This window comes from Myotis myotis, unplaced genomic scaffold (assembly GCF_014108235.1).
Source record: "Myotis myotis isolate mMyoMyo1 unplaced genomic scaffold, mMyoMyo1.p scaffold_m19_p_2, whole genome shotgun sequence".
In the NCBI taxonomy this organism is placed as follows: domain Eukaryota; kingdom Metazoa; phylum Chordata; class Mammalia; order Chiroptera; family Vespertilionidae; genus Myotis; species Myotis myotis.
The window spans coordinates 124910362-124934013 of NW_023416324.1; positions in this window are offsets into that span (position 1 = coordinate 124910362).

Sequence of the window (23652 nt, forward strand, 5' to 3'; positions counted from 1 at the left end):
TAGGGGACATCTGTATTACTTTCAACAATAGAGATAATTTATTTTTAAAACCATGATATCTATTAACTTATAAATAGAACCTCAAATCCAATCACTAAGCAACACAGGCTGGGCTAAGTTTTTTTAAAAGAATAAAATAGAATGCATTAAGGAGCACTTTGATGATAATCATAAGCTTTCTGATGGATACAATGATGAGGATGATTGATATGATGATCATTGTAATTAATAAACATCTTACAATGTACCTGGAGTTTACTAAGTCACTTATACATTTAATATTATTTAATTATAATAATAAAAGTGCTAAAATATAGAAATTCCTTTTTTTTGAGAACTCCAATATAGGCCAGAAAATCATAAAGTTTTGCAAGGACTTAATTCCACAACACAGAGTACAAGTACTATATTCCCTCTCAGAAATTATGCTTCTTCTTGGAAACTGGTCTTAGTTCTATAGAGAGCCATGATGATTAAAAGTATTTATGGGCAAGTAAACCAGTTTGAATTTTATCGATTTGCTTCAGTTAGATCTGAAAAGTTCAGTGTGAAGATTTTCACTTAACTCAGAAATGTAACACAGTAGGCAAACTGTTGAATTTTGCATGAGCTAATGAATATTTTTGCTTTCCTAAGCCATACCTGTGCATGTGGTTAAGTTTTGCAGGTAATTACTTCCAGGTGCTTGCCTATAGGAATTCATTGCAATGCAATGAAATTAGAGTAATAAACTCATCAACAAAAATTAACACATAGGCATGTTAGAGATGTGTATATTTAAATGACATCAGTATTATAATTTGTGGATTCTAGATGTTTATGTTCATGATGAAGACAATCTCCTCCTAGGTAATTAGAAATATCTACATACAACTAGGTATATTTGGTGTCATCTTAAACTCATTATAATCTTAAACATGTCCAATTTTTAAGTGGGACATTTATATTTTTACCATTAACCATTTGATTGCCCTATTGTCATAGTTGAGTAATGCACAATATATCTTCCTCTTTACTATCTATTATCCTTGATTATAGTTCTATGAACTGTCAGGACATTTAAAATTGAGTATTTGAATTTAATTCTGATAGAGTCAGGAAACACTCTCTACAGAATTTATATTTTAGTATTTTATTTTTTCAATAATAATTCTATTTTGTTGTTGCCTTTAAATCACATATAAGAAAGATAAATTTCCATTCATTTTAAATGTTTATCTGTGGTATTTAATGTTACTACATTTGAAAATGTTGAAATAAAATTAAGACTCTTCATGTGACCAAACTAAATTAAATGTAAATAAAAAACAAAACTGAGGTGATTCTGCTATGATAAGGATAAACTTTACATAACATGCACCCTGTGAAATTATGTTATTAATCCTATATAATAAAAGTGTAATATGAAAATTGACTGAACAGGGAAAGAACAGTCAGTGGGGTGCAGGGCCAGTGAGCAGGCAGTGCCAGGCCAACCAAGGCATGTGACAGCAGGTAGAGGGAGAGAATGGCGATAGGGCGGGGAGGCCGGTGACAAGCAGTGGCAGAGGGACGATGGGGTGGGGACCAGCACCATCCCCTGATCAGCCCTTTCAGTGGCCTCCCACAGAGGGAGACTGGGCAGAAGCAGCAGGGTGGTGGGGGTGGTGCCATTCCCTGATCAGCCGGCCTGGCCACCTCCCACAGAAGGAGGCCAGACTGTGGCTTAGGCCCGCTCTCCATGGGGAGAGCGGGCCTAAGCCATCAGTAGGACATCCCCTGAGGATTCCCAGACTTTGAGAGGATGCAGGCCGGGCTGAGGGAACCCCCACCTCAGTGCACAAATATTCATGCACCAGGCCTCTAATACCAAAATAATATCTTAGAATTAAAGTTGTGTGTACATATAAAAAGATGTTATCAAACACAAAATCCTGACATTCTAAGTATACAGGACTTTATACTGATATTTATATTAAAAAAGTAAATAATTTCCATTCATATAAACTATAAGTAAATAATTATAAAAATATATGTAAATTTTAATAAAATAAAACTATACATTTCAGTGTATATATACATTCATTTTCTTAAACTCCACAATTTGTCAGATATTTTGGAGTTTTATTCTATTTTTATTCAAGTTATTACACAGTTTTTATAACATAATATTACTGAGCCACAGTGTTGTAGAAAGGTCACTTCTATGGAGAGTTTTATCTCCATTTCTCTGAGCTCCTCCCTGTCCACTTAATATGCAATAAAGAGCATTAAAATGGATGAGGAGTGATGGAACACCATCCCTCCAGAAAATTGGAGAAAATGTCAACTACAGGCTAGAAACACAAATGATTGTCAAATTTATTTTTCTAAAAAAAAAAGAAAGAAAAAGGTCTGTTAATTTGAATAAATTATTCATGGGGGGGCAGTAGAATTCTCTAAATTTCAAAGAAGTGAGAGGCTAGATAAAGTTAACTGTCAAATTACAATAGAGTTGGGGAAAACATTTTTATTGCATAGTATATATGAGAAGTATATCATATACCAGAGACCAATTTAAGTGAACATGGTAGTCGTTATTGTATATTTAATAGCCATTGTTTTAGGAAAAACAATTGGGACTACTATAAAAAGGACAGCATTTGGAATAATTCAAATATCACTAATGATGCAATAAAAATAATGCAAAACTGAACATAACAGTGAATGCTTACAATTATGTTTTTCAGGAAGATTAGCTGGGAAATCACTGCTTTAGATTTTGGATCTATGTGTTGACCATGATGGATTTGCTTTGAGCACCAGTTGTGAGAATAAATTGGGGGGCACTGGTGTACTGTGTGACCCTCACTCTCTGGAATTAGTAGAGCATATGATAAATGTTCCTACCATAGAAATGATGTAGTGTAGGAAAGCCGATAGAAACATGATGCTCTTTAAAGGCTTGGGCTCAGAACTGACGCTCTGTCACTTCACCCAGAAACAACTGAACCAAACTAGTCAAATGGCCAAGCTAAATATCAAATAGGTAGATATATGCACTCTCTTCTCATAAAAGGCACTTGAGCCACATGATAATTAACCTAAATACAAGGAAATATTTGGGAAAAAAAACCCCACTAATCTATCAAATATAAATTTCCAGAAATCAATAAACTTTGGTTAAATAAAACCACTATGAATAAGATAACTTTGATGGAATGAAGCCACCAGAAATGAGAGATAAAGAAAGCAATTACAAGAGATTTAAGCTCCAAAGAAAGCAGATGCTGCCTATGTCATATACAGAAATAGAGTTTTAAATTATAAAATGTTTTTAAATTAAATTTAAAAGTATACTGAAAAGCTATCAATAATAGGTTAGACTTGCAAAAGCAAACAAATAGAATTTCTATAAATGCACTACATAACTTTTTAAATGAATAAATAGGTAAAAAGTATAAAGAGAAAACTAAAAATCTGGGAGAAATATATGAAAAATTTCATAAAGAAACATAAAGAGCTGAAAATACCATAAAAAAAAAAAAAAAAAAATTAAAAATAAGAAAGAATCAGAAGTGTCATCATATATCCTGTTTAAGGCTGGGGGTCAGCAGTGGAAGGAGGAAAGAGGAGAGGAAGTGAGAAATGGAGAGAATAAAATAAAGATATATGATTATGAATTTTGCAGAACTGATGAAAAACATTCTACAGATCAAGAAAAAAAACCTGTAGCCAGAATAAAATAAATAATAAGCATTCATTCCTATTTTCTAAAACTAAAGATCATTTAAGACAGGGGTTTTTAAATTGCTCAGAAAGATAGGTATATCATTAAAAAAATCATTGTTGCAGTGACAGAATGTGTGACAACGAAAATGAAAGCCAAAAGTTAGTGCAATAATATTTACAAAGTGAGGATTTAGAAATAGTGTTTAACTTATAATTGTATACCCCAAAAATCTTATTTTGAAAAATAAATGCAATTCAATATGGATAGATAAAAGATTTCAGTTCTTTAGGATGAGTAAAATCTAGAAATCTGCTGTACAACATGTGCCTGTAATTAATACTATCATTGTACACATAAAAATATGTTGATTATAAAGCTCATTTAAGTGTTCTTACCATAATAAAAAATAAAAGCAGTATAAAAACATTTATAATACATAAAATTTGCCACTAAAATATCTGCTATAAATGAACTGCTAAAGCACATATATCAAGAAAAAAGAAAATATACCCCAAACGGTCTAAGGTTCAAGAAGATATCATTTTAAAATCTTTTGGGTTTTTTTGTTATTGTTATTTGGTATTTTTGTTTGTATTGCATTAGTAGTGTCTAACAGTTGAGGGAAAAAAAAAAAAAAAAAAAAGAACTGAATCACCTTAGTAAGTTAAATATCTATGGTAGGATATGTGACTTCCTTTTCCAGTAATAGTTGAGTAGTATCCTATTGGACTGACTCTCCCATAAATTTCCTCTATAGCTTCTGAACATAATAGAAAAAGCAATTATCAGAAGGCAGTAGGGACTGAAAAGGAGCAGTTATATTCTGGTAGGAATTTCACTTACACAGCAGGGGACATATAAAAGATAAGTACCCCCTTTCATTGTGCCTAAGATGAGAGAAGGTACAGTTACTGCAGAGTTATGGAATGGAAAAATTGCAAACTTTCTGTCTATGTGAATTGGAGTACTGATTTGTAGCAAGTATGGCCTTTCGAGATGGAGGCAAATACAAAAATCAAAAGAGGCAGAAAGAGGATCCCAAATTCTGACAGCATCTCTGCTGATTCCTAAAGCACAACAAACCTCAGCTTAAGATAAAAAAATCTGGAGTTTGATGTTGCTTCCTAAGAAACAGAGTTTGTAGTTCATGCCTAATAGAGTTAGTTACCCACTAAAACAAACAATACATCAATGATTAGAAGAAAATAACAAAACTTAGAGACTCCACGACATATATTTGAAACATTCAAGACACAACCCCAAATATTTTGTCATCTGAAGAACAAGATAAATAGAGCCACGTAAGAGAAGATAGTTAATATGATCAACCCTATGATAACCCAGATAAGGAGAAAGTGTACATTTTAAATATTTTAAAAATGTATTCTCAAGGAATGAAAATATAGGATTTTTCTATCTATATATATAAAAGGCTAAGTGATTGTCTGACCGGCCAGTAGGTATGACCTGCATTGACCATCAGGGTGCAGATGCTCAACGCAGGGGTACTCGAGCTGCCGTGACTTGGCAGCAGTGGTTCGTGGGTGACACACCCCGGAACCAGAGAGGAAGGAGCCCGATTCTGGGGTACATCACCTGAGAACCACCCTCTTGCAATCCGATACCACTTGGGGGCTGTCAGAGAGCCAGTTTTGGCCCATCCCCACAGGTCAGGCCAAGGGACCCCACCTACAGGAGGGACCCCGCTCACTCCTCAGATGCCCGTTGAGCTGAGGCTCTCCCAGGTGGAAAACTGATTTTAAAAAGGTGCACATGCAATTCAGTGGAGATTAAATAATTTTTCAACAAATGATTTTCAGACAATTGGATATCCATATGCACAATAAAAGGAGCTTTAATCCTTATATTGTATCATGTACAGATACTGACTGGAAACCTTTGTGATGTTGGCTAGGCAAAGCTTTCTTAGATAGGACACCAAAAACATGATTTATAAGAGATAAAATTGATAAGTTTGATTTCATAAAAAAATAAATAAAACCTTCTGTTGTTCAAAAGACATTGTTAAGATAATAAAAATAAACCACAAGTTGGTAGAATATAGTTAATTATATATCTGATAAAGAACATGTGATTAAAATATATAAAAACCTGTTATACTATGTAAAAAGAAGCAAGTCACCCAATTAAAAAAAATTAACAAAGTTTTTAATAGAAATTTTACTCTAGAATGTATATGGGTATACTTATTCACAAGAAAATATGCTCAATATCATCAATAATTAGAAAAATACAGATTAATTCAAATGAGATAACTTCCTACCTATTAGAATCTGTGAAATTTAAAGTCACTGTACTGGCAAAAAGAATTTGGAGAAATTGCAACCCTCATAAAGTACTGGTGAGGATGTAATATTCTAATATATAAAAAGTCAGGGGCTGTCACAACCTAAACAACCGGACGACTGAACAGCAGGCTGCGTAGGGCGACCAGGCTGGCAGGGGGGTTAGTGATGGTGACCAAATGACTGAACAGCAGGCTGTGTGGGGTGACCAGGCCTGCAGGGGGGACAGTGAGGAGTGACCACGCCAGTGGGGGGACAGTTGGGGGTGACCAGGCCAGCAGGGGGGCGGTTAGGGGTGACCAGACTGGCAGAGGGGGCCAGTTGGGGGCGACCAAGCCGGCAGGGATGCCAGTAAAAGGCGATCAGGCCAGCAGGCAGAGGTGGTTAGGGGTGATCAGACTAACAGCGGCGCAGTTAGGGGTGATCAGCCAGGCAGGCAGGTGAGCAATTAGGAGCCAGCTGTCCCGGATTATAAGAGGGATGTCTGACTGTCGACAGTCAGACATCCCTCAAGGGGTCAAAGATTAGAGAGGGTGCAGGCTGGGCTGAGGGGACCCCCATCCCATGCATGAATTTCATGCACCAGGCCTCTAGTATATATATAAAGTAGACACATATACACATACACATTTATTTACACAGAAACACACTAGTATATTATAAAGCAATACAAATAAATTCATCATATACTTATGTACTAACCTATATTAGTTGTAGAAATACAACTAAAAGTGCAAGTCATTTTTCTAGTATTTAACAGTAATTAAAATTAATAATAATGATGATGATAATATGTTAAGGCCTGTGTGTCCAGTAGAGTGAGCTACTGGGTTAAATTGTTAGACACAATAGGTAAACCCAGCACAAAGTTCACTTACGTTCAATAAAGAATATAGCATCATTCACAGCAGGAGGATCTCAGAAGCTTTAATCACACAGCTGTAACTTCTGATTTGCCCAAACACCATAAGAGATGGATTTATTTTGTGTGAGATCATGACAACAGCTGACATTAAAGTCACAAGCACAAAGAAGTTGAAAAGTCTACACCTTGCACTGGAGGGTATATGCTGTGCTGCCACTCTTTATTGCACTTGAAGTCCACAACTATACAATAAATAATCCCAGTTACAGCATAAGGCATTCCAGTACTCATTAATTAAATACCAGCTAAACTCTCCCAATGGATACCCACTTTTGGATGATTCCATAGAAATTTGACTAGGGGTTAACTTTCTTCAAACATCCCTGAAACAGGAAGAGGAACAATCAGATCAGAGTTGCTAGCTATTTCAAAAATAAATTAGCAGCTGCCCTAGCCAGTTTGGCTCAGTGAATAGAGGTTCGCCTGCAGACTAAAGGGTCCCAGGTTCAATTCTGGCCAAGGACACATGCCCGGGTTGTGGGCTTGATCCCCCCCCCCCACCCCCGTAAGGAATATTCAAGAGGCAGCCAATCAATGATTCTCTCTCATCATTGATGTTTCTGATATATATATTAGCAGCCAAAAAAAACAAAAACAAAAAAACAAAAACCCAACAACCAAACACACACACACACACACACACACACACACACACACACACACACAACTTTAGAAGTGAGAGAAATAAAACACATCTAATTCAGGACTGAGGTTAGCTCTGGAAGGGAGGCAGGAGGATGAATTGGATAGGACATGGAAATAGAGAACTGAGGATTTGGGTGATGTTCTAGTTCTTCTCTTGTGGGTGGTAAGTTCATGAGTGTGAGTTATATTATAAAAATAAACACAAAATTAATGAATGATAACAAAATAAGTATATAAAGTTATAAGAATGAGACACAAACTAATACTTAAGATTAATGGAATTTTGTATGCTTTAATTTTTTAATAACTGATAACTTTTTGTCTTTTTCTTTGTGAATCAAATATTTCAGAAAAAGATTAGATATAGCCCTAGCTAAATATCTCTAGCAAAATTAAATCAGCAATATTGTACTGAAAAATTTTATTTTACCTTTTTTGTGTTTCTCCCTAATTACCCAATTAGCTGGAATTCTTAGTAGATGGGAAACTTAATTATTGAAAACATAAGAAATTGCATTTCTTTTTAGTCTAATATTTAAATATTTACTACAATATACTAATAGTATTTAATGAGTGATTATTCTAAGCACTAAACTTTACATGGGTTTTTGTGCTCATTTTTATAATATATGAAGTGGAAATTTAAATCTTCATTTTACACATGAAGAAAATAAATTAAATTTAGCAACATGATAAAACAAGTTAATCACAAAGCTTGAAATTATCAGGAATTTATCCCATTTAGTTTTACTGATAAATTCAGATCATCATGGCTCTAACTGAACCTATCTCAACTCTCAATTCTGGCCAAGCATTGACATATTTTCTTGGTGGTGGGTAAGACTTAATTAAGAAATTTATCTATGAGCTCTTATCTCCTCATGCCTGCACCTGGATCTAGTGTTCCCATATTGATTATTATGGAAAAAAACTCAACTAACTTTATAACATAGCAGGACTGACAGAACCTCGCTCATGAGGGCAGCTTTGGCCATGTGGGCCTCTCATATCTCATATTTTGAAATCATGTCTACCAGGGCCCAGTAGGATGCCAGGAGCTTAATTTGATAAGGTGACTATTTTTCTGTCATACACAGCATGGCCTTCACTAGACCTTTGGAGTCTACCTTTTGATTCTTCTATTGGGCTTGTCAAAAACTCTATGCAGTATGTTTTTCCACTGTAAATATCTAGTAATACATGATCTGCTATATCATATAGTTCCATTGGCAGGGTTACCCTTAATGCGAGTCTTGTTTGAACTTTTGGCTCCACTCAACCACTATAGTCTTTTATGGCATTCAGCAAGTGGGACTGAGTCATATTACTGTTATGAAGTTTTCAAATTATCATTTATTAAGTAGAGCACAGGATGCTGGGTGGTGAGCCATGTTTCAACATCAGACCACAAGAGGAATTAAAATAGAGAAATTTATTACTCACTGTCCTGAAGGAAGTATCCCACCTGCCTTGAGGAGCTGCTCAGGGGAGATCAGACAGGTTACAGGCAGAGAGAGGAGTAGGATCTGGGGTGCATACCTTTATTAGAATTCAAGGGTGGAATGCTTTGGTGTTTAAGACTAATGCCAAATTGATGAATTCAAACAAAATGAGCAGTGTTTTGGTGAGCCATAGGGGGATCTTGTCTAAGAGCAGCATCAGGGGAAACACAGGGAGGCAGGGAGAGACTCTTTATCACAAGGGCTGTTGGGGAAACCGTATCAGGAACTCATTAGCTTTCCACTCTGCAGGTTGCTATCTAGGACACTGCACCTGCAAGAGGGGACTAGCTTCAATTCAAGGTGCCTGTTGGCTGCTCAGCCAAAATAGATGCCAAGGCAGCAATACTACAAAGCTGCTTAGCTATACTTTTGACAAATAAAAGGTGTGAATATGCTGCTGCTATACCCCAGCAAGGTCTGCCAGGCATCGTGCTTTCTTTTTAATAATGGAATTTTTAAGAGGCAACAATTAGCTTTTTACTTTGAGCTTTCATGCATGGTCTCACAGGTTCCCTAAAAATGTCCCTAATGTCATGGTCCTCTGAAACTCTTTGGAGATTATTTGTCTTACTAAATTCTTCAAAATACTTGCCAATCCTTGCACATCCAGTATGATTAACATGATGCCATCAGTATAGTTGGCCAACATAATGTCTCTGACTTATCCAGATTGTCCATGTTTCTTAGAGATATTTTATGATTGAAGGCATGAAAGTGAATATAGCCCACATGCAAAACCCTGTCCATTCACATAAATATTTTTTATAATAGGGCTAAAAGAACATTGCATATACTGTACTTGGATTCATGTTAATATACTCTAGTAATACATCACATCTGTCACATGCAATTTCAAAGAGAGCTACTAAAAGCTGAGTGTGCAATAATCTACTGTCTACGTTTTTTAAAGGGTCAACCTAGTAAATTATATGGGATATGATGAGGACAACCACCCCAGCAGTTTTAGGTTTTTAAATAATCTCTACCATTAACTCATCTCTTCTACTCACCCTCGGATGTCTCACTGTTTTGATGTATTTTCTTGGATGAAAATGGAGTTAGAAAAATAGGTTAGAGTCCTCTTTATGGCCATCACTGTGTTTTGGTTTTCTTATCTTACAAGATTAAAAATAGCCTGGCTGGTGTGGCTCACTAATTGAGTATGGACCCATGAACCAGGAGGTCAAGGTTCAATTCCCAGTCAGGGCACATGCCTGGGTTTCAGGATCGATCCCCAGTAGGGAGGCATACAGGAAGCAGCCAATCAATGGTTCTCTCTCATCATTGATGTTTCTATCTCTCTTCCTCTCTCTGAAATCAATATAACATTAAAAAAAGAATAAGAACAAATATGAATACATGGAGCAGACTGATTGCTGTCAGATGAGAGGGGGCTGGAGGACTGGATGAAAGAAGGTGAAGGAATTAACCAAAATACATATTTACATAGCACATAGATACAGACAACAGTGTGGTAATGGGAAAGGGGTCTGGCAGCTAGAAAGAGGTGAGCAAAGGAGGGGGGTATGGTGATAGAAAGAGACTTTGGATGATGGATGCACTAATCAGGGTGCAGATTGTTTTATTGAGTTGTACACTTGAAACCTGTATAGTTTTGCAAACCAATGTCACCCCAATAAATTCAATTAAAAAAAGAACAAATACGGGTCTTCTGCCAATTGCTAAGTATATCCATTTAAATGGTATATTCTGCAAGAGGGAAATGACCGCTGGGTGGATTTGTGTTTTATAAACTGAAACTTGACTAGGAAGCCATGTGTTCCCAGAGTGGACAAGGTTAACTTTACTGGTAAGTCCCTGAGAATCTATATCAATGTTAGCTATGTGTCAACCTGCTCTAAAATGTCTCTGTCCTCCCATTCCCCCAGTGTATGGTTATTGAAATAAATGTCTATGGTGTCCTTTGAGAAAATTTGCTGTTGTTGCCAAGGTCCTTCTCCAAAGAGACTGGGATTTTCTTTCAGACAAAGAATTCCAAGTGAAAATTCTCTTAAGTCATAAAACTAGGCAAAGAATTCTGATTTACTGAATGAGGAGAGTTGCCTCAGCCTTCTGATATTCTATCTATGATTAGTACATCAATAAAGCAATGGACTTGTTGACTGTCCATCAATATTGGTCCTAAAAATTATGTTCATTACCTATAAAGCTCTCAAAGTCAGGGCTCCTTGGCTGTATACTGACCTTGACAATTCAGTACAAGAATTCTGCTTACTTTGCTTCTAATGGTTAAATACTCCTGCTTGATCTATATTACATTAAGATCTTATTAAATAAAAAAGCCCAGTCTTGTAAAATAATCTTCTCTGTCAGCCCTGGCCACAACTGATTTTTCTTTAGTGATCCTATTACACATTTTATAAACATCTCTCTTGTCACATAGTGTTCTTCGGGTCCTCCCAGATAATTCAAAAGTCAATGGGTTGAATTTTGTCTTGTCAAAATGCACATGATGAAGTAGTCATCCCAGGAAACTTAGAATCTACTTTCTTTAAATAGGGTCACCACTCATGTAATTAATAGAGTTAAGATGTAGTCACACTGGAGAAACATGGCCTTTAATCCAATATAATGGGAGTCCTTATAAAAAAAGAAATTTGCAGACAGGCACAGACACAGGAAGAATGTCATGTGAAGATGAAGGTAGAAATTGGGGCCAGGTTTCTACAAAAGAAGAAACGCCAAATACTTCCAGCAGACTACCAGAAGCTAGAAGAGGGACGTGGGACAAATATTCTCTCATAGCTTTCAGAAGAAACCAGCCTCACTAACATCGGGATCTTGGATTTCTAAGCTCCAGACCTTGAAAAAAATTAATGTATTGTTTAAGACACACAGTTTGTGGTTCTTTGTTATGGCACCTGTAGAAAACTAATACAGTAGATTTTCTGTATAATATTTCCCATCTGACATGCTCATTTACCTAAGCCTTTTGATCTCTCCTCAATTGTCTATAATGAAAATTCTGACCTTTCTACTTTACTTACTGTGGACCACTACTTTATTCAACGTTCCAAGGGCCATCTTAGCAACATGTTAGGACTCTCTTGGCTACCTTGACTGGCTGCCTCGTCAGGATTAAATCCTGTTTCAACTATCAGTTAACAAATTTTACATCCTTGCTCCCTTTTAGACATCACCCTCAGGATTCAGTACCATATTCCCATATTCTCTCCCAGCTCCTGCTGGTTTGTGTTTTTTTTAACTCCTTTGGTAAATAGTTCCTTCCCTCCTGAGGCAGGCCCAGCCCATTTCTGATCATAATATATTTTAAATTTACAGTAATTATTGTTCTGTTCACCAAGAAAGAAGTTTGGGTTGATTATGAGTCCAAGGAGTAGGGGACATGCTTTGTTTTCCAAGGCAAAAACATTTTCGTTATCTTTAAGCACTGAGGGAATAGAATGAATGGGTCACTGTCACTTTAGCAGCCACATACTCTTCAGGGAATCTGAGGATTCAAGATTTTTGAGAGCTTTGATTGGAATATCTAATACTAAATCTCTGTTTCTCCTCAGGAGTGTAGCATATTTGCAGAGGATGAGAATTTAACTTTCTCTGGAGCTTTTCTTCAATAAAACTAAATCATGGTCCTGAATCTTGGCATAACGAGCCTTCCACCTGCTGGAGATGAGTCATTCCTTACACATTACCAACAATTCTGGTGGTTTTTATACTTTACCCAAAATAGGTGTTAAATCTCCTTCAGCCTTATGTTTTTTTCTCCAATGATTTGAGAACTTTCGGCAATAGTTATCAAATTTCACAGTCATTGTAATTACTCCTGTCAATGAACCTACCAAATGTTTAAGATTCTGTACCCACCAGAGCATTTTCTCTTATCAGTAGTCTGTCTCATCATGATGCATTTATAAAATAAGACTCAGACAGACTTGAGAGAAAATGTTTGAAATAAAAAAAAACAACAACAACCAACTAAATGCCAAAATGAATTGAAAGATGCTATCACTCTTCTTGGAAACATATTACTGTATATTATTTTTAAACATTTCAACCCTGAAAATGTTTAATTATGTCTTCCATTGCATATTAAGAAATGTTTTTTTTTCAACAAAAGCTTTGACAAATAACTGTATGATAGATTACTTTGAAAAAAACATAAAAATGAATACTCTACAGCTAATGATTGAAAGTGGGTGTCAGAGAAAATTATGAAAGTGGAACTTTCTTATGGGAGACATTCTAGTTGTTTCCTAAGTCACTTAACTATTTTGGGGTATCCATAGAGCATTTTTAAAAATTTTTTAAGTAAATAGTATGTCTTAGTAAGTAATTCCCTGTGTGAAAAGAAAAAAAAAAAGAAGAAGGAAGGAAAGAAGGAAAATGAAAGAAGGAAACAAACCACATGGGCTGGCAAGGATGTGGAGAAAAAGGAACCCTTGTGCACTGTTGGTGGGAATGCAGACTGGTGCAGCAACTGAGGTAAACAGTCTGGAGTTTCCTCAAAAAATTAAAAATGGAACTGCTATTTGACCCAGTAATCCCACTTCTAGGAATATTTCCCAAGAAACTAGAAACACCAAACAGAAAGGACATATGTACCCCTTTGTTCATAGCAGCACAATTTACAATAGCTAAGATTTGGAAACAGCCTAAGTGCCCATCAGCAGATGAGTGGATTAGAAAACTGTGGTACATTTACACAATGGAATACTATGCAGCTGTAAAAAGAAAGAACTCATACCATTTGCAAGAGCATGGATGGAACTGGAGAGCATTATGCTAAGCAAAATAAGCCAGTAAGAGAAAGATAAATATCACATGATCTCACTCATTTGTGGAATATAATGAACAACATAAACTGATGAACAAAAATAGATCCAGAAACAAAGAAGCATTGAACAGGCTGTCCAACCTCAGAAGGAAGGAAGGTGGGGGTAGGGGGGTGGACGCTAAGAGATCAACCAAAGGACTTGTATGCATGCATATAAGCATAACCAATGGACACAGACCATAGGAGGATGAGGGCCTGTGCTAGGGGGGGTGGGAATGGACTGGGAGAGGTCAATGGGGGAAAAAGGAGGAGACATATGTAATACTTTCAACAATAAAGAATTTTTTTAAAAGAAAGAAAAAAAGGAAATTAAATCAGAAATAAAAAAATATTTTGAAATAAATAAAAATGGAAGCACAGCATACCAAACCTTAAAGGATAAAGAAAAAATAATTCTAAGAGGAAATTTTATAGTAATATTAAGAAAAAAATTTCAAACAACCTACCTTTATATATCAAGGAACTAAAGAAAGACAACAAAAGCCCAAAGTTAGCAGAAAGAAAAGAAAATAACAAAAATCAGAACATCCTATCTAATAAGAGAGAAACATGGTAATTAGGTCACGACCACTACCCTTCCCATTGGCTAATCAGTGAGATATGCAAATTAATTGCCAACCAAGATGGCGGCCGGCAGCCAGGCAGCTGATGAAAACAGGGAGGCTTGCTTGCGTCAGTGACAGAGGAAGCCAAGCTTCCCCGCCTGCCTTGCCTGCCTCTCAGCTGCACTCTAAGCAACAGTGTAACAAATATAGAAGCTAAACAAAACCCCAGAAACCTGCTTTAGTACCGGGCTTCAGCCAGCAGGATCGCAACATTGTTTCAAATACAGAAGGTAAACAAAGGCCAGAAACCTGCTTTCAGCAGCGGAGGCCTAAGAGTTGGAGCCAAGCCTGAGAGCTAAAGCTGGCCCAGAATAAAAAAAAATAATAAAAAAAGGAGCAGTTGGGAGCTTCAGTCACCCGCCAGCCTGAAAACAGCCCTCAGCCCCTCACCCAGACTATCCAGGCACCCCAGACGGGACCCCCACCCTGAAGGGTGTGTGACCAGCTGCAAACAGCCATCATCCCCTCACCCAGGCTGGCCAGGCACCTCAGTGGGGACCCCCACCCTGATCCAGGAAACCCTTCAGGGCAAACCAGCCAGCCCCCACCCAGGCACCAGGCCTCTCTCCTATATAGTAAAAGGGTAATATGCCTCCCAGCACCGGGATCAGCAGAGCCAAGAGGCCTCCCGGTACTGGGATCAGCGTGACAGGGGGCAGCGCCCAAACCCCCTGATCACCCTGCAGCTTTGTGTGTGACAGGGGGCGGGGCCACAACCTCCCTATCGACCCTGCTCTGTTCTTGACAGGGGAAGGCGCCCCAGCCCCCTGATCAGCCCTGGTCTGTGCCTGATAGAGGGGAGCTCCCCAACTACCTGATTGCCTTGCGGCTCTGTGTGTGACAGGGTGCATCACCCCAACCACACCCCCACAGGCCCTGCTCTGTGTGTGACGGGGTAGAGCCATAACCTCCCCATTGGCCCTGCCCTGTGTGTGACTGGGAGCGGCGCCCCAACCCCCTGATCCGCCCTGCTCTGTGTGTGACAGGGGGGAGCTCCCCAACCCCCAGATTGGCCCTGCTCTGTGCGTGACAGGGTACGGAGCCCCAACCCCCCTAATGTGCCCTGCTCTGTGAGTGACAGGGGGCAGTGCCCCAACCCCCTGATTGGCCCTGCTCTATGTGTGACAGGGGGTGGCACCACAACCTGCCCATCGACCCTGCCTTGAGTGTGACAGGGGGCGGTGCCCCAATCCCCCAATCGGCCCTACCCTGAGCGTGACTGAGGGTGGCATCACAACCTCCCGATCCGCCCTGCTCTGTGCATGACAGGGGCGGCACCCTAATTCCCCAATCGGCCCTGCTGTGAGCCCGACCAGGGGCTGCACCTAGGGATTGGGCCTGCCCTCTGCCACCCAGGAGCAGGTCTAAGCCAGCAGGTCGTTATCTCCCGAGGGGTCCCAGACTGCAAGAGGGCACAGGCCGGGCTGAGGGACCCCCGTCCCCCCAGAGTGCACAAATTTTTGTGCACCAGGCCTCTAGTAATAAATAAGAGACTGAAAAAACAATAGAAGATATCAATAAAAACAAGAGTTAGTTTTTAAAAAATATAAACAAAATTGGCAAACCTTCACCCAGACTAAGATAAGAGTCAAAATCAGAAATTAAAGAATATAACTGATACCAGACATGCAAAAAAATAATTATGAGATGACTGTGAATAATTATACAGCAACAAATTTGATAACCTAGAAAAAATGAATAAATTTCTAGATTCAGCCTACTAATACTGAATCTAGAAAATCAAAACAGATTAATAACAAGTAAGGAGAACAAATCAGTAATTTGGCCAACAAACCACAGTCCAGGACCAGATAGCTTCCCTGGTGAATTCTACCAAACATTTAGAGACAATACCAATGGTTCTTGAACCTTTCTAAAACTTTATGAGAAGAAGTAACACTTCCAAACTCATTGTATGAGGCCAGTCATTGCCTGATACCAAAGGCATACAAGGACACTACAAGAGAAAAAAATTACAGGCCAAAATCCTTAATGAACATATATGCAAAAATGCTCAATAAAACCAAATTTTCAGCACATTAAAATCATCATGCTCATAATTAAGTAAGTTTTTTTTCTAGGTATCCAAGTTGGTTGAACTGGAATCTATGTTCTGGGTTAGTGCTTTAAAATATTAATTTGTGGGGTTTTTTTTGTTTTTTTTTTTTTAGTTTTATTTTCATAGCAGCAGAAACACCATTTTTTGCATTTTTATCAACTTGGTTTTTTTGATTAAAAAATTAAATAATTTTATCTTTAAATGTTTCAATTTACCTTTCTTTGAATAAAATATTGCATGTTTTTTCTATTTATGTGTCATATATTTAATTTCCCATCAATAATTTTAATATTTTATAACAGCACATTTATTTTTTATTAAATAGAAATGCCATAAACAATATAGTTATTACTTTTCTATCATATATACACATCTATTCTTTTATGCTTAGGTTAATTTATCATTTTACTATTATATTATGTTTTTAATATGTATGCTTTTATATCAAATATGTTTTTAAAAGTTTAATAAATATCTGAAATCACAATAATTCTAACTGGTTGATCTTTAGGTTGCTTGCCACAATTACATAATCATTATGCCATAAAACATTCCTGCCACTAAGATCACAGAGCTTTATTTTGCCAGGTTTAGAACCAAGGAATTAACAAATGAATATATTCTATAAAGAAAGAGTCTTCTCTCATTTGATTGAAGATTATTTTGAAGCTAATATGAATATCCTCTTGCCATGGCAACAGAATAAATATATATTTCACTTGCCATGAAGAATCTTTCAGGCCATTCTTAGATCCTTAGTTTCAGCTAGGTGATGATTAATATTTTCTTTGAGGCACCAAATTAGGACTTTCAACAAACATATCAATATTGTGAGAAAACAACAACAACAAAACTGTATCCTGTTTCCTATGATTTAGAACAATTCAATGTGGATATATTAAAAACACATCAATAAATCATATTTATATAATCAAGAGCTCATCATTAGTTTTAGCTTAGCAAGACAATTCATTTCCATGACTACTGACATCAAATCTCATGTTCTTTTAAATATAAAGTAAAATGTATTTATAGAACTCCTTAAATATATTATTTTGAAATGAATCTATTAAGCCTAATAGTTTCTATACTTTCCACCATAAACACTACACTTTCTGAGATTCTATTGTATATGTCATGCAGGTAGTATCTCTAAAATCACCTGGCAAGCATTTTGAACTCCCACACAGTTCCCTACATGCAAACAATCCTAATGTGTAAGAGAGCGGCTTCCCACAGGTCCTAAATAATTGAGAAACACTGTCCTAAATGATCAATTGCCCATTACATATACAGATTCAGAAATCACAGCTGCTGCTTTTAAATATATTTCTCTTATATAATGTTAGCAAACATTAATGGTATATTGCTTTCATGTTAAATGCTATGCAGAAATTGCTTTGGCTTCATAGAATTTTTCTAAGCCCTCTTTCAGAATTGCCTATGATACTATTAATGAGTGGCTAATGTGATGGTACTGGTACAGTACCTAGCCTAAAGCATATGCCTGCTGACTCGTTCTCTTCCATTCACAAACTTCTCTATAAGTAAAGAAGATAGTTTATCTTCAATAAACCCAATGGAGAAAATGAGATATTTCTCTTTTACCTTTGGATTTTATGAAACACCTAATATAGAGTTCAGATGTACTAAAAGCAGAAATAATTATCTAATGTTTAACTCAGACAGGTATTTCCTGGTTTTCACATATATAATATATTCTCCATTCACTGTACAGAACACTCAAATTAGAAATTAAAAAATGATGAATTATATAAGCATCGAAAAATGCAGAATCGTGTTTATATTTGTTTCACCAAATGCCGAGGAAACATACCTTATATTTAGGTTTTTAAATATTTTATTGTATATTTATATTATTTATGTTAAATATGTATATTTTATATATTTTATACATAAAATTCTATTTTTAAAAAATATTTAATATATCTACATATATTTTACTAAGCATAAACTTCTAAGTTACAAATTATTTTCCTTTGACTCACTGATGTTATTGCACAGTATTCTGGCTTTGGCTATCACCTTATTTTAGTGTTTTGGTATAAGTTGATTTTTTATTAGTTTTATTGAGCTGTAAATTACCCTGAGTAAAATCCACCCTTTTTAGTCTGCATTTAATGAGTTTTGACAAACTGATTCAGTCATTTAACTGTCACCATAATACAGATACAATTTTCACTGCATAAACCTTTTTAGCAAACACCTACCCCCTGCTCATACCTCATGATAATAGTTTATCTAAATTCTGTCCACACATTTCATTTTATTTAGTAAGTCAAGTGAATAAAAGAATCCAAATTCTAATTGAGTTGGATTTCTTTTACTCATTATAGTGCATGTAAGAATCATCCATTGCATTGCATATATTATATATTGCTGACATTTTACTGCCAAGTATCATTGCATTGTGTGGAGATAATATAATGTATTTACACATTCACCATCTAAAACAAGTTTATTGTTCCCTAATTGTCAATTATAAAACAGCCACTCTACATATTTGCATACAGATTTTAGTGTGATTATTAACTTTCATTTGTCTTGAAAAAATACTTAGGAATGAGATTTCTGGGTTATATGGTAAATGTATATATAGCTTTATAAGAAATTATCAAGCTGCTTTGAAATGTTGCTGTTGTCCCCCAAAACTGCACTTCCACCAGAAATACTGTATATCAAAATTTTAGTTGATATTCACATTTCAACAGCACTTGATCTTGTTAGGTTTTTTTTTTTCTTTTAATTTAGCCATCCTGAATGTACATTGTTGTTTTAATTTTTATTGCGTAGTGGTTAATGATATTGAGTATATTTTAATGTGCCTATTTACCATGGTTATATCTTTTTTTATGAAGTATACTAGTGGCCTGGTGCATGAAATTCATGCATGGGGGGTGTCCCTCAGCCCGGCCTGAACCCTCTCCAATCTGGAAACCCTTCAGGGGATGTCTGACTATGGGATCAGGCCTAAACCTGCAGCCGGACATCCCTCTTGCAATTCAGGACCACTGGCTCCTAACCGCTCACCTGCCTGCCTGCCTAATAGCCCCTAACCACTCTGCCTGCCAACTTGCTTGCCCCCAACTGCACCCCTTTGCCAGCCTGATTGTCCCCAACTGCTCCCCCTGCCAGACTGCTTGCCCCCAACTGCCCCCCTCCCCAGCCTGATTGCCCCCAACTGCCCCTCTGCCAGCCTGCTTGCCCCCAACTGCTCCCCTGCCAGCCTACTCACCCCCAACTGGTTCCCCTGCTGGCCTGATCACCCCCAACTGCCCTCCCTTCCTGGCCTGATCACCCCTAATCACCTCTGCCTAGGCTCCACAACCATGGCTTTGTCCAGAAGGATGTCTGGAAGGTCTCCCGGAAGGTCTCCCAGTCTAATTAGCATATTACCCTTTTATTAGTACAGATGGTCAAATCTTTTCCCATTTTTAAATAAAACTTAAAGGATTTTTTTTTTATTTTGATAAAGAAAAACATGAACTTTTTTCATTCTTTTATGCAATATTTAGGCAATCTTTGTATTACCAAAGTTATAAATAATAGTCCCATAGTTCTTCCTGTATTTCTTATAAAACCTTTATTTTTTATATTTTTATGTCTTATACTTAAGTTCTGTTTATTTGTGAATATATATATTTTTAATGCACACACATATATTTTTTACATTTATTGCATACACATGCAATGGGTGTTCAATAGTTCTGGCACCGTTTGTTTAACATATTAAATTCTCATAAAATTGTTTTGGCATTTTTGTCAAAAATCAAATTACCTTATATGAATGTGTTTATTTTTTAATGCTCTAGTCGAGCGGTTCTCAACCTATGGGTCATGACCCTTTTGGCGGTCGAGACCCTTTCACAGGGGTCGCCTAAGACCATCCTGCATATCAGATATTTACATTACGATTCATAACAGTAGCAACATGAGGAACTGTATTTAAAGGGCCAGAAGGTTGAGAACCACTGCGTCCATTCCACTGATCTATGCCACTTTACATTGTCAATTGCATGTGTGTGTTTTTTTAAATTCAGTAGCTTTAAGGTAAATCTTGAAATCAGATATGAGTTTCCAACTTTGTTCTTTAAAAATAGTTTTTCAAAATTATTTTGAACTTTTTTATTTCCTTTGCTCCTTATGTGTATTTGAAAAACAACTTTCAATTTCTACAAAATATGTTGCTAGGGCTTTAAGATTGTATTGAATTTACAAATCAAGTTGGAAAGAATTCACATCTTAACATTTCTAAGTTCCATGAATTTATATTTTCTTTTATTTCTCTCAGTAGTTTTTCTATTTTTCAGCATACTGACCTTGCATATGTTTATTATATTTACAGCTATCTTTTAAATAATTTTGTGTGCTTTAACAAATGCTACATGTTTCAATGTTAATTTCTAATTATTCATTATTAGTATTGAGGAATACAATTATCTTTTGCATATTGACCTTATACCCCGTGACCTTACTAAATTCACTTAATTAAAAAATTATTGCATGTCATTTAGAAAATTTACCTGTAACCAGCTATATTTATTTTGTTGCAACTTTCTATGTTCTTTCTCAATCTCAATGTCTTTTATTTTTTACCTCATGGCACTCTCAAGAATCTAAAGCTATTGATTTGAAGGGTTCACAGTGGACATTCTGGCTATGTTGCTAATTGCAGGGGCATGTTTAGGGCATGCTTCGTGTTTCTCCCCATGTAGATCTGTTTGTTTATTTGTTTTTTCTAGCATTTCCACCTGAGTCTTTCTTATAGTTTTTATTTCTTGTCTTAAATTTACCATCTGTTAATGCATGTTGCCTTTTTATTCCACTAGAGCTTTTAATTTATTAACCATTGTTCTATTAAATTCTTGATGGTAATGTCAACATCAAAGTCATCTGTCAGCCTGATTTAAGTTCTAAATCTGTTGACTGCTTCACCTCTTAATAGTAGTGTGTGGCACTCATGCCACAGAGGGGGCCACTCTCCACGCTCTTGTCCCTGCCCCGGTGTTGGGCCAGTTTTGCAGTTACTTGGCACTTTCTAGCCTGATTATGAGGTCAGAGGTGAGTAACTGTGTTTTGTTTCCAAACTTATGCCCAGGTCTCAAGCAAGAGGCACTCTCAGTGGCCCTGTCTCTTTTTCCACTGCCAGCTAATCCAGTTTGTATCTTTGGTAGTCACTATGGGAAGAAATATTTCCTGCTCCTTCCCCAGTGGTAGATTTCTAATGGTATTGGCATGGGATGTCTGGTCCGGTATATTTTCCTATTTCATTGCTGTGAGTAGAAGGTTTTTTTTTCTTCTCACCACCCAGCTACTTTGGTCTTTACTCTGGGCCTGGGTGAAGTGACAGCATTCCCCCCCTCCTCTAGGGTATCATGGCTTTTGGTTCATAATGGGTAAGGGTCTGTGTGTGTGTGTGTGTGTGTGTGTGTGTGTGTGTCTGTGTATTTCCTGTAGCAAAGGCTGAACCCCTTCTTTATTATTACAGAGGTGAACCCTTCCCCAATCTATGCCCAGTTCTCCAATCCTTTGTGAGCACCAAGTGGATGTTCAGAAAAAGAATGTATCTATGGCTCCAAGTGATTCTGTACTCTTATACTAGCCCACACTAGGTAGGCTTTTAGCCATTGATAAGGTTAACTGGATTCTTTGACACACTTTTTTTTCACTGAGTACCTGTCCCTATGATGCTTTGCCAAAGGTGAATAATTGCTTTGTCTATCTCTTCTAGAGGGTCTTGCTATTTCTTACACTTTAGTCTACTAAGTTGCTCTGCAACTCTGATTGGCACAAGAAAACTATGATTTAATTTATACATATTTTTCTTGGTGGTATGGCAAGAGCAGTTCCCTTTGAAGCTTTGTATACCCTGTACACATGTAGAATAAGCACTGTGACTGATTTTAAAGGTTAAGGCACACTGTGATATGCCTACAATTAATTTTCTTTGTATTTATTCGTCTTAGAGATGGTTGACATTTTTGTAATTTTAGCTTCATATCTTCAATTGCTTTTGTGAAAATTTATAGTCATTATGTCTTCAAATTAAACTTCTTCCCATTCTCACATTTCTTTATCTGCTAAGTTCTAATTAAATATCTGTCAAACCATGTCCCACATATATCTTTCACTCTTCTATTTGCACTTTTTCTCTTTTTCTATGTCTCTATTTAAATACAATAAATTATTCTGTTTTATCATTTGTCCAAAATGCAGTTAATACTATATTACTATAAATTTCAGTTTTTAAATCAATATTAAGGTCAATATCTGATAACTATTGTTTGTATCACTTACATGTATTTTGATATGTCCCATTTGTTTTCTGTTTGTTTGCTTGTTTTCTAACCTATGGTTCCATTTTCTTGCATGCTTTGAAAATATTAAATCAATATGAGAATTGACATTTAAATTAGAATTGATCACATTAACAATTTTTCCAATAAACATTTGTGAATGTGTTATGAGTGCAAGCTTTAAAAGTCATATTATGTGTATCCTAATATCTTTTATTCCTGCCATTATCATGAATAAATCCTAAAAAGACCACTAGCCATAAAAGAAATGTTGGTCAGACATGAATCAAACCAACAAACAGGAGTCAAACCCAGATGAATCAAGCCTATATACTGCAAAACCATAGACATTAGAGTCTATGAATATAAGAATAAGTGATTGCTATTTCAATGTACATCGAGTTTTGGTGTGCTGTATTACACTGTGGTGTTGTTGCAGTTACTTACTCTTACAGCAAACATATGTAAGGAAAAAATGGTAACTGAACGGTTATTATTCTTTAGAATATTTGTTTCTTTTGGAAGAATGGCAGAGGATGGAGATATTACCTCTATCCATCCTGATTTGCTTGGATTTTTAAGGCATAGTGTTTTTAGAATCTTACCTGAAAGCTAGCGATTTTTTAGGACTCATTATCCCTAGCTAATTATTTTTATTGTGCCATGAAAAAAAATTACTAGAATCTATAATAATAAGAGGGTAATATGCTAATGAGACTGGATGTCCTTCCAGATGTCATTCTGGACATCCTTCCTGACTAAGCCGGGGCCTGAGGGAAGCCAGCC